Source organism: Lissotriton helveticus, chromosome 11, assembly GCF_964261635.1.
Source record: "Lissotriton helveticus chromosome 11, aLisHel1.1, whole genome shotgun sequence".
NCBI classification, from domain to species: Eukaryota; Metazoa; Chordata; class Amphibia; order Caudata; family Salamandridae; genus Lissotriton; species Lissotriton helveticus.
This window is the reverse complement of record NC_136072.1, coordinates 922,686,284-922,703,330: the sequence shown is the minus strand read 5'-3', so window position 1 is coordinate 922,703,330 and position 17,047 is coordinate 922,686,284. Positions and strand designations below refer to the sequence as shown.

The 17,047-nt window shown below is 43.6% G+C and overlaps 1 protein-coding gene across 17 annotated transcripts in view; it reads right to left on the bottom strand.

The window, feature by feature from the left end:
• Positions 1–17,047, bottom strand: part of MTMR3 (myotubularin related protein 3) — a 1,335,997-nt gene that overhangs the window by 1,281,065 nt on the left and 37,885 nt on the right. For 4 of the 17 annotated variants that reach the window (XM_078667212.1, XM_078667217.1, XM_078667221.1 and 1 more), the window contains exon 2: positions 7,850–8,039. The exons of the other annotated variants lie outside the window; for them this stretch is intronic. The gene's annotated coding sequence lies outside the window, so the exon portion shown is untranslated. The remainder of the gene's footprint in view (positions 1–7,849; positions 8,040–17,047) is intronic. 17 annotated transcript variants of the gene reach the window in all.

Here is a 17,047-nt window from a genome sequence, read left to right as displayed (position 1 = left end):
CTTGCTGCAGATTTAGAGTGGCCCTATGCAGAGCCAGCTTGTAGCTGGGTAGACCGCAAAGGGTTGCGCTACCATACCCCAAAAGACTAAGGCTTGAAGAGCGGATTTGAAGTCATCAGGGGGCGGAAGGGTTTTAATTTTCTTAGGATGCTCATCTGGAAGTTCGCTGCTTTGGTAGCTGAACTGATGTGCTCCTGCATGTTCCAGATCTTATCTACTATTATTCCCAGAGATCTCGTAGATTCTATGATGTGTAGTATGCAGTTGAAATCCATTAGATGTTTCATTTTACCTCAATAATGCTAGATTACTTGGGTGGAAAGATGAGGAGGAATTCCGTTTTCAGGGAGTTTAGCTTGAGATGGTAGGAAGTCAGCCAGTTTTGGGCTTTGTGTAGGATTGTGTTGAGTGACCCAATATCGTCAGGGGAATAGATGTTCAGGTACAATTGGGTTCCATCTGCATATATGTGATAGAAGATGTAAGGTGATTTGAGAATTTCAGTTAGTGGCTCCATGAACAGGTCGAAGAGCGTGGGTGAGAGCACAGACCCCCGTGGCACTCCTAGTATGATCTGAGTAGTATTGGAAAGGGACTGAGTGACTTTAATTCTTTGCATTCTGTTGTGGAGAAATGAGGCAAACCAGTTCAACACGGAGCCGGACTGCCCCATCCTGCGTTCCAGTAGGTCAAGGAGGTTGTCATGTTTGACCGTATTAAAAGCGAAGGAGAGTTTAAGGAGGATTAGAAGACAGTTTTCATTCGGATCAAGCATCTTTAGAGCATCATCAACTATGTGAATAAGGGCCGTTTCAGTGCTGTGACCCTGACAGAAACCAGATTGGAATTGATCCATGCGGTTATATAGTTGGACATGGACACATTTCTAGAGGAGCTTCAGGTACTCATAATCCGCAGTGGGTTTTTTAAGAATGGGCGCAACCTGCGCTGACTCTAGTCAATCCGGAATCACATCTTGCAGTAGAGAGGCATTTACTATCTTGGTCCAGAGTGGGGCCATGGACCTCTTCATCTCGTTGAATACATTTGCAGGTAAAGGACCACTGAAGTGGTTTGAGGGTTTCAGTGTTTTAAGAATGTAGAGTATGGAGATGTCACAGAAGGTTGTGAATTGGCTCTTGTAAGCCCTATTTTTGAGGGTGAGTCCTAGTGCAAGAGGAGGGGGAGGGGGTATGAGGGATTGATAGGAGATAAGACAGCAAGTTGGTTCATTGCCGATTGCAAATCAGTTTCAATCTTATTTGTCTTTTCAAGGAAGAAAAAGGTAAAAAGCAAACATGTTTTGGGGTTCTCAAAAAGCACACACAGCCACAGTAGTCACCTTGCATTGAACAAAACTACTTTGTGTGCCGATATGCTCCTTGTGAAAAAACAGAATGCTGTCACTCAGAGTTGTGGTCGGTTTATATAGAGAACAAGAGAATTTTAATAAAAACAAAGGGTTTGGTTAACGTCAGAACCAATTAGAGGCCCAATTCCTAAAAATGTCCTAGCATTAGTGCAGACTTATGGCTTTCATGAATTTAAATGAATTTACATAAGTAAGCTAGGAAATGGTACTCCTAAAAGAAATTGGTGAATGCATTTAACATGAACAACATGATAACATGAGCATTGGGGAGAGGAGTTGGCCTAACGACTAGGGCGGTCGACCTTGAATCTGGGGAACTAAATTCGAGTCTCGGCAACGACACTGAACTTCCTGTGATTCTGGGCAAATCGCATAATCTCAATGAAAGTGTGCCCTCATGTTATGTAACTGGTGCTACGTAAAGAGCTCCGATACCCGATTCGGGTCAAGTTCACGCTATATAAAACTCTGCAAAAAAAGAAAATATATGAATGTGTAGATTTGCTGATTCGAAAATCTGTGTTAACAAGTTCACTTTTCCTCCAGACCCTTTTTCCTCAACCCTGGAAGAAGTTTTACTTCTGGGCATGTCAGGAGTAAATTTCAAACCTTTATCAGTATGGAAAAAGATTGATTAAAGAAGAGCTGGTGAAAACCCCTAAAACATGCAAATTAGTAGGTTTGCACAGGCTCAAAGCGGCATTCAAACCCTGAAACTATTGCTAACCGCTACTACCAGCCTCCGTACGTAGGTCTGTGGAAAGGTGGCAAAATAAGTGAATTGCTAGTATTCAAGCCCTACTATAATATGAGCCCGGGCAAAAACAGAGAGGCTATCATCTGAGCTCTCATATAATGAGCTTGCTGACATAATTTGTCATTGCACCAAGTGGCACCAAAGGAACAAGTGGATTGGTGTACAGGACAAGTAGATTTGCGAAGCAAACTGTCCCATGGACATGTAGTTATTTTATAGATTTCTTCACCCCACCAAAACTATTGGTTCAAATGGATAACTCATTAGATAAGTCAGACTAGATTTTGATCCCACTGCAGTTCCATGCAGGGCTGCAGGGTGAAAATGTGTTTGCGAAACCCTTAATAAACCTAACTGCAATCAATAACATGAGGAAAGAGAATGCATGTGTGATAATTGCACCTAGATTACTCCCTTAACTGTGCGTACATGATTACCTTTTTCAGCTAAATAGACTGCGAACTGGAAGATCTGCATAACCCTGCACAGAAAGGAACACCAGTGACATTTTTACAACAGGTCGAAAAAATTTCAACAACTGGAATAAAATGCCCTTGTGGAAAAGTATCTACCTCATTACAGGATTTTTTCTAAAACATTCTAAGGATTGTCACAGGAACTTAATTGTCAACCTTTCATATTCCATGGACGTAAGGGCTCAATTTGACGTCAGAAGGGTGTAGGAGACCAATGTACCATTGCAGAAGGCCTTAACTGTGGTTTCAGGCTCAGCAAACCCAGTACATCACCTCCCCTGCAAACTCAAAGCAAATTACAATTACATGCACTCTGTCATACTTGATTTTGTGAACGTTTTGGATCAGAGGAATGTGCATGAAGATGTGGTAGAGTGGAAACATCTAATCCACTGACAACACATATGTCACTGGTCCAAGAGTCAGGCTAAGGAGCAGTACCTTTGGCTTTGTTTGACTTGCTTGCAACAAAGATATATGTCCAGGATGGCCACCTGCAAAACAGAGTGCTTTGATTTAAGGATACAGCTCGCACTGACTGAAGACTGCTAATTTAAACGGCTTCCAAATTCTGCAACCTTATTGAGATGTTGCTAGTCTAATGTTTCTGTCTAATGCCCAGGGCCTCAGAAGAGCAGCATCTTCACATATAGATTTTAAGGAGACTCATTCATGCATGTTCATACAAGTTAAGGCTGTGGATATCTTATCTAAACACCTAGAATCTGAAGAAAAAATTATCGCAGGCAAACATCATCGCTCAGACCTCAAAAAGGTGGCTCTTTCAGAGACCACAGAATGTTGCTGGGCATGGGCATGTTCCATATTCTCACCTCATCTCAACTGGGTGACTTCGGTCACAACCGTTGCCTAAGGTCATAATAAGAAATGTTGTTCCAAGAGAAACGGTAGATTGAAGATGAGCAGCAATCCAAAAATAGAAACGAAGATGGAGATATTACTATCTTGTCTATCATATAGGCAAAGAATTGTTCTCCATTGACCTCTCCGTATCCACTGGGTGACTCATGAGCAAAGGTGCTTGAGGCACTAAATAAATGCAAAACAATATGAGACCGAATAATCTTAACACTGCCCCTACTGGGTGCAGAGGGTTGGGCTTGAATTGATTCACCACCTGAGAGAGGTTAAGCAACCTATCCACTGAAGAGAAGGATTGTAGTGTCAAATTCACCTCTGCAAATAGGAATGAGATTAAGATCAAATACCCAAAAATAAGTGTTGGTGGGCTCACCGGAAACCACCGGCTCAAATTAAGCACTGACCACTTTCCAGAGAGCAACAGTATCTGGAAAGAAGGCAATTGTCATTTGTAGCTCATAGAGCAACGATGAGAAAGTCAAAGACCTTACACCTTAAAGTGTTTTTAGGGCTCGCCTGCTGATGCACTTGTGCATAGCTGGCGAGCTATATTGTGGCTTAACCAGAGCTTAACCATCTCGGCGATTTGTTGCTGTGCCCGAGAAAAACAAGCTCAATGTGCAAGCGCATTTGCAAAAAGCGCGTGCACATCAAAGCCACCAGCCTCCCTCCCACAGGCATCTCAAGCTTCCCCCAGCCGGCATTTCTCCTCGCCTAATTATTCACTGCACGGCTGGCCGGCACATCAAAGGCTGCTGCTGCCGTGACTCGCATTTCTCCTCCCTCCTCCCCTTTCACTGCCCAGGCACGGCTACATTTGTTTATACAACACTTTTATTATTTTATTGGGCATTTATTTAACTTAACATGGCTGCACAAATTTGTTTGCATACTTTTGCTCATTTTCGCTGTTTGACCAGCAATGTATGACTGTATAAACTTGTTTATTACAGACAACAGGAGCATTCTTTTCTGGATAAATGTAACCCCCAAAGAACCCGCCCCCACCATGCGAGGAGCTTTCAATCAAACAGCAAGCATAGCAGCTGTTTTCCCGGCCGCTTTTCCCCCAATAGCTTTTACTTTAATACACACTTTAGCTCCTTCTTCTTATCTCTTTTCCCCTCCCCTTCTCGCCAGCCACATTTCTTTGCTTCCCTCTCTACCCCTCCCTCCACCGGCTTTCCTTCTTTGTCTTTCCTCCCACATCTCTCCATCCCATTCCCTCCCCCTGCTGCTCTCTGTCTTATCTCCTCCCTCTACCTTTATCTCCTCTTCCTCCCCGGCACAGAAAGCTCTCGGACCCGCAGTCCCTTCCTTCGCGCCCTCTCCCTCCTGTCGCCCTGATATCTATCACCAGTCCCCGCGCTCACATCATTCTCCTGTCTCTGCCTGCCTTTTCTTCTCACGGTCTCCTCTTTCTGTCTCCATCTTTTACGAACAGCCGTCTCCCTCCCTGCCCTCTTCCCGCAGTCTGCCTCTTCCTCCCCCGCCATGATAAACTGTTGTTTTCCATGATGTACAGAGCAGCACCGCCCGGCCCAGCCCCACTCCCAATCTCGTGTCTAGTTTCACCAGTGCAAAGTGTGTCTGTACTTCCCTCACGTTAAGCTTTAACTGCGTTTCTGCACTGTTGCCCACGGCTGTGTCCATCCTGTTTTCAGAGCACAATTTTCAGAATCACATGTCCACTGTTGGTGCTGGCGGTTAATCATTCCTACCTTCGTTCTGTGCTCACCCCGAACCCTCTAGCTCTCCATTCCATCATACTCTTGTCTCTTATTTTCTTGCCCTTTGTTTCAAGCTTTTTTTAAAGTTTTGTTTTCATTCTGCTGTCCTTTTCCTGTTTTGCATTTTCTCTTCATACCCGTTTCTTCTTTTGTTGGTCCATTTTTCTTTCTTTTTTTCCTTATTTGTAATATCAATACATCTAAGTCATGTAAATACAAAGCATGTTGCATTACAAATGCTATAGGTGTCACATTTGCGAAAGTTATAACTATTGACATTGTAAATGACAAAGCTATTAATTTAGCTATTTTAAAAAATAACACAAAAAAATTCATTTTTAAGACCAATAGCTCAAACTTTCCTAATGCGAGCCCTATTGAATTTCCAATGCTTGTTTAGATTTGAAGGCCATAGTAAACATTTTCCTTGCATTTTTCAGACGACACTTGGATAACAAGACACAGTTGTAGGGTTGTCTGAGAGAATGGGCATATTAGAAGGAGATGGCTTGTAGTTCCACAAGGCAGGTCTCTCAAATGTAGTACTAATTGCTGTTTCTACTATACTTTTTCTTTTTATAAATAACTTTATTGTGCTTCTGTAAAAAGGTAACCACACTATTAGCAGCCATTCCTAGCCATCACCATAAGAAGGAAAAAATTGCAATGACTTGTCTATATATTCTATAGCATTTTCACAAGCGTAAGATCACGAGGGTGCATCTCTCCTCCTTCTCCATTAACAAGCCAAGTCCAAATAGTCCCACCATTTACTCCAACAGGGGCGTGGAGGGAGACTTCCACTTGCAAGCTAGCTCTCGTCGGGCCACCATGGTGGCCACCCCCAACATTGTCTGATCCACCCTCACACCCACCATTCCCTCAAAGATTCCCAGGAGAAGAGATTCTGGCGAGAATTCCACCTTCCATCCCAAAACCTGTTAAGGACGTCAGTACTGCACAGAAGTAATTCACAATAATAAGACATGTCCAGACCATATGGTAGAAATCTACAGGAGCATGAGTATTAACCTAGGATATTCCCCCTTTTGAGATTGCCCCCATCAGGAGTTTGACTAGGAGAGGGCTGAATTTGGGAAGTGAAAGCACCCCCTCAGTGCAGGTCTCAGTTGAAGATATTTACGAAATTGTATAGGGCATGAAAAGAGTGTGGGTGGGTGCCAGACCAAACATTTCCCAGCATGGAGATGCCTATTGTGTCCCACTGAGTATTCCCCCCCCCCCAGGCTAGTCGTTTTGTGCTGTCATTATTCCTTCCATAACTTTATCAGAAGAGTAAGTTAGGAATCCAATCTGCATACCAGAGCACAGGACGCCAACTGAGAAACACAATACGAGTCACTTCAGGCAGGGCCTTAAGGATGCGGGCACCATAATGCATTCCCAACATGACCTCAAATCCCAGCAGGGTCAGCTATACTCTATATGATGTGTCAGACTACTGTCTCCATTATCATTTCTTAATGCGGGAGTGAAGATTTTTGAAAGGGGTAGAGTTGCTGTGAGGCAAACTGTTGTGGTATGATTTCAACGAAGAGGGAAGAATGTGGCTGCTCTGAATTCATTGCTATATTAATTCTCTCAGAAGTCATATGCATCACTTTAGAAGAGGGTGTATGCTCAGGTGTAATAGGACCATCATCTTTAATCAGTTTTCATTGACAGGATGTAGGTTGGGGTTAGTTTCGATTAGAGGCAACATATATACATGATCAAAGTCAACCGTATCCCTACCTTGAGGGGAGAGGTCCTGAGTAGCAGATCAAATAGCAGGCATCTGAATCAAAAACAAAAAAGGGTCGGTTCTTTACAAAAGGTCATGACTTGACATTTGAGGGTATTTTGCCCCTTTCAAATTTTTAGCAGTTGTGCTTATTAGGAGGCTTGTTATCTCTGTCGGAGACAGCACTGACACGGACGTCAAATCCCATCACTAGCAGCATACAGGTGGTAGCAGCTAAGCGATTAATGGCCTCAGAGGACAAAGAATCCCCCTCAGTCTCAATGGCGAAACTAAAGCACCAATGACAGAGCCAGCTCCATAATAGTTGGCAAAGTCGGACCCTTTGAGTTATTGAAGGTGGAGCACCAGCGGAGCATTGAAAGATAGCAAACGTAACCTTTTAAAAAGCTTTAATATAAGCTTCCCAGACTCTGTCAGGTGGAAAATGTACCCAAGCAGAAGCAAAATCAGGTGCTTCTGACAAAGAAAAAAAGTCTAATATTTCTTGATCACTTGACCTCTTGGGCCTTGTTTTTATCTTATGGGATAAGGAGGATGAATTATTTTTCTTATAAATCTTGTTGCACCTCTCAGAAGAAAGGATCTTGAAATCTGATTTAGAAAGAGAACAACACTGCTCCTTGACTGTCTTTGAGTTCATTTGGCCGCACATTCTGCAGTCAGTAAGTTTATGGATGGCATCCAAATGCCATAGGCATAAGTCACACGAGTCAACATCTAATTATAACAGAATTTACAACACTTAAAACTAAATATCGTGGAAAGGAAGATCAAGAACATTACAAACATCTCAAAGAAGAAATATTGTAGAAAAATATCAGAGGCTATGGATCTTGCATCTGGAAGCTATTGAAAAAAAAAAGTCACCTGTCCAGCTGCTCCTTAAGTGAACTCTTGACAACACCTCTCAAACTGCAGGACTCCAGAGAAGACATCTTATGGCACCAACTGGCACTAGTGACTTCATACTTCAAAAAACGTCTGGATTCACCCAGACGCCTGGGAAGGGGTTCATTGAAGGAAACTGAGGGAGCCAATACTTAATGGTATATGGATTCTGAAAACAAGCAAGGGCTACAATGAGGATCAAAAAACTATCAGAGACACCAGGCTAACAGAAGGGAGTGCTAAAATCTCAGGTTGAATGGAGGCACTGCTAGAGGCACAGGCCAACAGCATAGGCTGCTGCGAGACTATCTGCTATTCTGAAATTCGACCAGCACTGGTAAAAATGGGTGATGATGATAGCTGGTAGGCTAGTGACAGTGTTAAGAATAAAATAATATTACTCAAAGTCAATATTCAATCCCTCATTAGTGTTAAAAGGGGTGTGTGATCCCTGGCCTCAAGGAAGACTGAACATTGCTCTACTGATACTTGCATGACGTTGTAGACTGTAGAACATTCAAGCATTGTGGTGTTGGAGAAACACCTTCTCAGCGTGCGGTTACCAAGTCAGCGAGCTTGGAAGCCCCCCCTTCCCAATCAGGTCAAAAGTCTCCAACTCACGCATGAATCGCCAACTAAAATGAAGATCAGCTCCATCTGATCATTAATATGCCCTTTTGCTTCACTATGCAAAATCTGTGCTTGCATTGTAACCAATGTTACCTATTTTGTTTCTGAAATGACTAAATTAAAAAATTTTTGCTGCTTACTCATTCACTGGTGTGTGTGTATATATATATATATATATATATATATATATATATATATATATATATATATATATATATATATATCCAGTCTCCACTCTCTACCCAATATCCATTACGCCAAAAAAGACGAGAGAGACGGACTCTTCAAATCAACAGCAGCCGCTGGTAACTTTATTTGTTTTAGTTTTTAAAGTGCATTGCTGTGCCCTCTACCAAACGCGTTTCGGCGATCCCGGTCGCCTTGCTCGCTGGTAAACAAGTGCTCACACCCTCCTTAGATTTAAAGCTCAAATCTACCAATCCCTGGTCGCCACTAATACTTAGAAATGAACAACAGACTAGAGCACGCAAAAATACAAAAGATACATTCAAATGTGAAGACAGACTCCATTGACCGTGTATTGTCTAAAATCACCACATGCTAATACATCTTAGTTCTTAATATAAAACACATCATTAAAATATGTACATATCCGATGAAATATAAATACATAAAAATCTGTGCTTTTTATAAAAGAAACTGATCGTCTTGCTGTACAAATACAAACAAAGAATTTTTTTCAAATTTGAAAAAATGGAAAATACTAGCGGTGATTCTTTACCATTACTTCAAAGCTGTGCTCTTCTGTTGATTGAACAGTGTAAATGACCACCATAAGTTGTGCAAAACAAGAAAATCTTATGTGCCTACATAAAGTGCAAAAGTGCAAAAATAGCCTCCCAGCCGGGAGTTTTGTGAATCCGGACTACAGGATAAAATTCATAAATCTAAAAAGGGTCAGGGTTATTGGGCAGAGTTATTTACAGTTAATCACCAAATTTAATACCTGTACAAATACATATTATAATCATTTGATTTTATCTGCAATCCCAGTAGTCGACACTAAATAAGAGAGATTACACTCAATACTGTCATGGACTTTAGAAAAAAATGTTTGTTCTCAATAACTAGACACAAAATCACCATAGTTGCCATGGTTTTAAACCCATTGAACCCTCTATATTGGGGTCCATATCAAATTGAACACCGTACTCATATAAACCCATCCATGTCCAACACAGCTCCTGGCCAGTCTGGCAGAGCTATATAAGAAATAAATAAATTTAAAATCCTCCAATACATAAAGAATATTAAATATATTAAATAGGTTAAATAAGCTAAAACATTTCCTACTGACTTAAATACTAAAAAGGATATACATCTGCAAGTTCTCAAAATCTCATCTTAAGGTCACAAGTACTCAAGACCCATCTCCAATAGCCTCATTGTGATCTTTCCTTTACAAGAAGTGGTGCAGATCTTCACAAATATTAAGGCCACGTGGGCTTTTTGTTTCCAGCTCCACTATGTACCTAGTCTCGAGTCGGCGTAGCCGTTTCTCTCTATCACCACCCCTTTTACTCTTAGGAACGCTATCAATCACAAAGTACTGCAGTACATTCAAGTTGTTTCCATGCTCTGTTTTCACATGCCTGGCCACTGGATAGGTGGGGTCAGAATTGACCGTGGCTCTCAAGTGTTGCAATATTCTAGCCTGTACCGGTAGTTTAGTACTGCCGACGTACTTCAATCCACATATGCATTTTAACACATACACGGCAAATTCAGGCTCGGCATGAGCTGCATTTAAAGAAGCCGTTCTTAGAGGAAAGCCAAATCTCCTTGGTGTACGTCTCTGGACTGGTTTTTACAAGGTCTGACCTCCCTTTGAGTGCTAGAGTTCGTTGTCACTTTTTTTTCTGTAAGAGGGTTCCTCTGTCAATCTGATTGGCTTTGCGTACGGCTACCGCCAAATTTTTCTCATTGTAGCCTCGCTCTAGCAACCTCCCCTTGGCTTTAGTTTGTGCTTCTATGCAGGCATTTACGGTACTACATGTTCTCCTGATCCTTAGGAATTCACCAAAGGGTAGGCTTGCTATGTTATGGTGGGGGTGAAAGCTACTGGCATGGAGCAAAGTGTTTCCTGCCGTTGGTTTCTGGAAAAGGCTGGTTTCTATTATGCCCGCCTGTATAGTAACCAGAATATCCAAGAAACTAATGGAGGTGGCATCAATATGTGTGAATCTTAAATTGAGGGAATTTATGTTAATGGTGTCCACAAATTTCATGGCCTCTCCCTCTATTCCCTTCCAAATGATAAAAATATCATTGATAAACCTCCACAGTTGTACTATGTGTTTTTCGCACAATGCCCCGTGCTCCCCCCTGAGGACATGCTCCTCCCACCAACCCACATGTAAACATGCGTAGCTGGGGAGAAGCATGCCCCCATAGCCACCCCTTGTGTCTGCCTGTACACCCTGCCATCAAATAAAAACAGATTATTATACAAGCACCAATGATTCATCTTTAGCAGCATTTTGTTGTGACTATAGCATTCAATATTTTGCTGTTTTAAGAAATGCTCAACTGCATTCAGACCATCGGTATGTTTTATGCAGGTGTACAAGGATGTAATATCCAAGGTTACAAGTAAATCGTCATCTTCCCAATGAATTTCATTCAGCTTTGCTAAAAATCACGGGACTCCTGAATGTATGAGGGTAATTTTATCACAAAGTCTTGCAGGTAATAGTCCACGTATTAGTGTTCTCAAAGGTACTGTTGATCGCAGAGATAATAGGGCGTCCCTGCAGTGGGTTGATCCCTTTATGTACTTTAGGGATGAGGTAGAATGTCGGCAATGTAGGGTAAGCTTTAAGGAGGAATTTATTTTCTTCTTTAGTAATTAACCCCTCTCTTGCCCATTTGTTCAATTCCTTTTTATATTCTTCATTTACTCTGTGAACAGTAGCCCCATTCGAAACCTCATAGCAATCAGCCTCATTCAAATGCCTCAACGCCTCATCTCTGTATGCCTTTTTGTCCCCGAAGACAATATTCCCCCCTTTGTCAGCCTTATTTATTACTACAGTGTCATTGTTCTATATATATACATATATATATATATACACATATATATATATATGTATATATATATATATATACGCTCCAAGTCCCTCTGCAAATCCCGGGCACTCGTGGGCGGGTGCAGCTTGCGGTTGGGGGCCCCCGCAATAATACCACGCTCGGCTTCGAAAATGAACCGTTTTCAAAGAACTGCACTCGTAAATCCAGTAAGGTACTCACACCACCAGGTTTATTTTGTCAGAGACAACAGACGCGTTTCAGCCTAAAGCCTTCGTCAGTGTTGATAGCACTGCTTGTGCTGACTCTATTTTACATGCATTACATCCTGTCATTAGACATTGACGGCGGACTACAAATGTAAGGCGAGCATGAGCGCCATCTTGGAAGATGCCTATGTACATATTATACATATTTATACATATTATTTACATTCTATATGTTCCTTTGCAAGGCATCCTACACATAGAGGCGCGTTACTTGCCAGTACATGTGTTAGGAGATATTTACTGATCTTGCCGTGTATCGGCATAGCTCCCCTCGAACTTCGAAGGGAGATGTTGGGGGAGTAAAGCCTCACATCCCCAAATTGAATTTCCTTTAGTCCATCCAGCCATGTATTGGCTTAGTAAAGCATGTCAGGCCCTGAATAAGGCAGTGAGTGCCCGGTGTATGCCATATGTTCGTACGTGCAAAACCCATTCAATTATGATGTGATATTGTAACGTGTCATATTCATCACCGAGAAGAGTTGAAATTGCAAGCGTAGGGGGCTTTTACCCCTGTGGTAAATGCAAAGCCTGTGCTGGAAGCAAGAGAGTTCGCTCGTACTGGGTACCAGGTGCCAATATTTCGAAAGAAATTCAGAAATTCTTGACATGTAGTACAAACGAGTCATGGAGGACACTGGTCCTTGTAATTACATGCCTCAAGTGCACCAGTCGACCGTGAGACCTGAAACGTGTAGACCACAGCGGACACCTTCCTGCTTATCCTCGGCAACTAGGCGGCGAGGGGAAAGCGGGGACCATCACAGAGGATGGCACAGCCTGCCAAAGAAAATGGCGGCTGAACACTAGAACAGACCTGAGCAGAGGAGTGTGGTCTGGCCTGACGAAGGAGCAGTGTGTCGGTGTGATGGGCGGGGCAGCCAAGCCTGTCTCGCAAGGAGAGGTCTGAATAAGACAGGGACCTCCGCAATTGGGGCGGCTCCCGCTTGGGATACCCAGGGAGCGCCGCTGCGGCAAGAGGCCCTGCCCCGCTGTTCCCCCAATACAAAGTGTGCAGAGCTGAGCGATATCTGTGTAGGTGCCGGCCCTAGGGGATGCACCAGTGAACTAGCTCTCCCCCCTCTTCCCCCCCCCCCGTGCCGGAGGGAGGCTTAACTGGCTGGAGATGGCAAGTGGGGCCTGGAATAGAACCTGGATCAACCACCCGGCACCTGCGCCTGTTGCCCCGGGACAATACACTATTGGTCAGACCCCCTGGAATTAGCTGCCTAGTAGGTTTTTACTACAGCTTTTTTGTGTTTTGCCTTACAGATGGGTGGGGAGTGCCCCGCCCTGCGGAGAGGTGACCGTTTTCTGGGCCAGCCGAGGAAGATACCTGGTGGTAGCAACTAAAGGACCTCCCTGGGGAAAGCCAAATTGATTCTGCACAGACAGTATTACTTAAAGCTACTATCGTCTACTTGGAGGGATGCAATGGGCCTGGCGTGAAATATTAACGCCCTGGATCCTATGGTACAGGTGCGGCAGCGACATGCTGACCAACCTCCAGGCTTCTATGCCACCGAAAAAGGTGCAGACGAATGGAGTTTCAAGCTACTTTACGCCAGCAGAAACTAGGACAGAGGGATAAACAGCGTTGCCCTCAGGAGAAAGCATGGCACTCACTAGAGACGACCTCCTGGCAACACTGCAGGACTTTAAAAAAGCTCAGAGAGGACATTAAAGCAGATATCAATGCTTCTTTTGAGCCTGTGGACTTGGTAGGTGCCCGCATCCTGGCTTTGGAAATGAAATACCACAAAATTGAGCAGAGGTTGACACCAGTGGAGGAGGGAACGTCCACTTTGAAATCTCAGCTACATTTCACACTCCTTAAATGCTAAGATTTGGAGAATCATTCCAGTTGGGACAACAACAGAGCGCGGGCCCTAGAGGAGGGCAGTGAAGGTCCGGACCTGGAGACCTTCATGGTTGGGCTCTCTTCCAATATTCTGGGAGACGACCACACAGAGGTGAAAATGGAGTGGGTTCACAGAGTGGGACTACGGCTCCCGGGAGAGAGCAGACGACCCAGAGACATCCTCATAAATGTTGCTCCTTCAAGACTAAGGAACTGGTACTGCAGAGAGCTAGGAAAAGTGACATTATCAACTTTCAGGGAGTCACCTGCTCACTTTTTCAAGATGTCGCACAGGCAACTTTAGCCCGCCGCATGCAGTTCCAACCTATCAGCAGTTCAACCTATCACTGCAGCTTTAAATGGGCGCCAGATAAAATATAGGTGGACCTATCCCTTCGGCATAGCCTTTGCCTAGGACAACAAACAATGCCACTTCACCGAGATGGCTGAGGCGGCTGCCCTCCTCAGACCTGGCGATCAGATGCCGCCGCATAGATCGAATCAGTCGGAGGAGGCGACAGAGAACCTGGGAGCAGCGCAATGCCGAGGACTCGGCACACACAAAAGATGAGAGGCAAAACCCAGAGACGATCCGAGAAAAGGGGTTCCATCCCCCAGTGGGACATTAGGCTACTATGGTTTAAACACTATACTTTTGTTAGTAGGCACCCCACTAGACTCAATCTACAAGGGTAATCAGTCAGTTGTTGTTGCAATATGAAAAATATGGTTGTGCTTCATGGTTAAAGGGTCTGTTGGACTTAGAGAATGGTCCTCTCCAAACTGCTCCTTCTCGAATATATAATTATATAGTTCAGTTAGAATAGAGGAAGGTAATTACTTATCAACGCTTGCGGGCGTCAGGGCGAGCCTGGATCCACCCCTGAAGACCCCATGATAGATGATCCACCACAGTATCTGGGACTTTACAGTTTAATGTTTTTCTAGATTAATGCAGTTTTGTTTTGTGTCCTCTGCATGACGGAATGGCATACCCTCATGGGAGAGAATCGGATGGGGAGCGAAAAGGACTTGGTGGTCTCATGTGGAAGGGCCATCCGAGTGGAGTTGGAAACTTGGGGCTTACTGAGCCTCTCTAGGCTGGGTACATGGCACTCAAATGTTTGACCTGGAATGTTAGGGGATTTGAATTCCCACAACAAATGGTAACAACTATGGAAATACCTGGGGGACCATCATGTTGGCATAGTTGCACTGCATGAGACGCACTTAAGGAAGGGGGAAGACCACTGATTAGGACACAAATCATACCCCTTAATTTACAGATCATCTGTCACTACCAAACATAATGGGGTTAGCCCTACTGTTTCACTCTGCAGTCCACTACCAAGTGCAGGACACCAAGGTTGACAAAGAGGAGGGTTATTAATGGTCAGGGGCCTCCTTCGGGCCGTGCCTGCACCATAGCCACAATATATGCTCCCAACTCTCGTCAGTCGGAGTTTCTTCTTACGGTGCTTTCAGTGTTAGAGGTGTTTGCTACTGGGGACATAATACTCATGGGTGATTTCAACTTGATTTGGGACTCCTCATTAGACACCACTCATTAACACAGGTCCCCTACCATGATCTTTACTACAGTAGTAAAATCCACACTATACCGGCTGGGTTTGATAGACCCTGAACCCCAAGGCGCATGACTACACCTTTTTCTCAAACTCCCACAGGACCTATTGTAGAATAGATCACGTTTTCTTAGTCAGCAATTACGCCAAGCTGTCCCTTCAGCAAAAATACACCAGATTATTATCTCAGATCATGCCCCACTCAGGACTATATTTAATTAGCCCACTTCCCGCTCTGGGTATCTGGGTATGATACTTTCCTAATATACTCAGTAGTGATCATCTTTCGGGATGAACTCTGGAAGACGATAAAGGACTTTTTTTTTTTTAAATGAAGGACCTCAAAGAGACGTCTTACTTAAATGCATAGGATGCATTCAAAGTAGTGATGCAAGGCATATGTATCTCCCTGGTCACCACAATGCAACAACAAATGATAAAGGAGAGGCAAACATTGGAGGAGGAATTCCTGCAAGCTGAGAAGGCTCATAAGGCCTCACCTTCCCTTAACTTTCAGAGGAAAGTAACGGCCCTGAAAGGGAAACTACATGCAGTTTACATTAATAGGGCGGAGAATACCCTTCTACGTCTAAAATCATGTGGATGTGATTGCAGTAATAAAAATGGCTCCTTACTGGTGAAACAACTACGGGTTCAACCATAGTGAAGAGGGAAAAGCCCATGCATTCCGAGAATTTTACAACAGATTGTATACTACCGATTCACTAGAAGAGGGCGCCCAATCCAAGTACCTAGACTCGCTTGCTTTGCGGCAGGTCCCCCTGAAAATAATGAGACACTTAAATCGGCACATTACGAGGGAGGAATCCAAAAAGCCATAGACTTCTTTAAACCTCATAAAGCCCCTGGCCCGGACAGCTTTAATGCTCGGCCCATTACAAGGTAGGAAGTCCAAAAAGCCATAGACTTCTTTAAACCTCATAAAGCCCCTGGTCCGGACAGCTTTAATGCTCAATTCTACAGGGCATTCAGTGCAGATCTTACGCGCCACCTGACAGCCCTTTTCAAGTCTATAGGTGTCTCCAAGGGGAGTATGCCCATCGATGAGTAAAGCATGGATTACAATCACCCCAAAGCAGGGGAAAACCCTCAATTATGCACTTTGTACAGACCAATAAAACAACTAAATTTGGATGATATATTCCAAAATATTGGCTAACAGATTGGAGTAGATATTTCCCAATTTGATCCACCCTGACTAGACTGGATTCATTAAGGGCCGTCAGACCCATGATAATCTACATTGTGTTATTCATTAAAGACAAAGTATATAAGAAACTAATCCCAACAATCTTGTTATCCTTGGATGCTGAGAAAGCCTTTGACTGTGTAGATTGGTAATTTTTAATTAATATATTGCGTCATTTTGGGACCAATTCCTGAGAATGATAAAGGCTAATTATCATAGACCTAGATCCCGGGTCCTGGTTAATGGTACAGCCTCAGACTTTTCCGACCAACGAGGGGGACAAGACAAGGATGTCCCCTCTCACTCATGTTGTTTGCGCAATGCTTAGAACCGATGTTCTCCGGTCTGCATTCAATCTAGTACGCCGAGCCACTCTCTGGAGAGTGTTGAAAGAGATGGGCCTACCACACAAGTTGTTAGAAATTCTAATTAGATTGCACACATCAAATGCAGGCCAAGCGAGATGGGGTGCGAACAACCAACTAACAGAGCAATTTACAATCTAATGCGGTGTGAGGCAGGGGTGTGTGCTTTTCTCGCTCTTAATTAATGGGGTGGTTGATTTTCTGGACA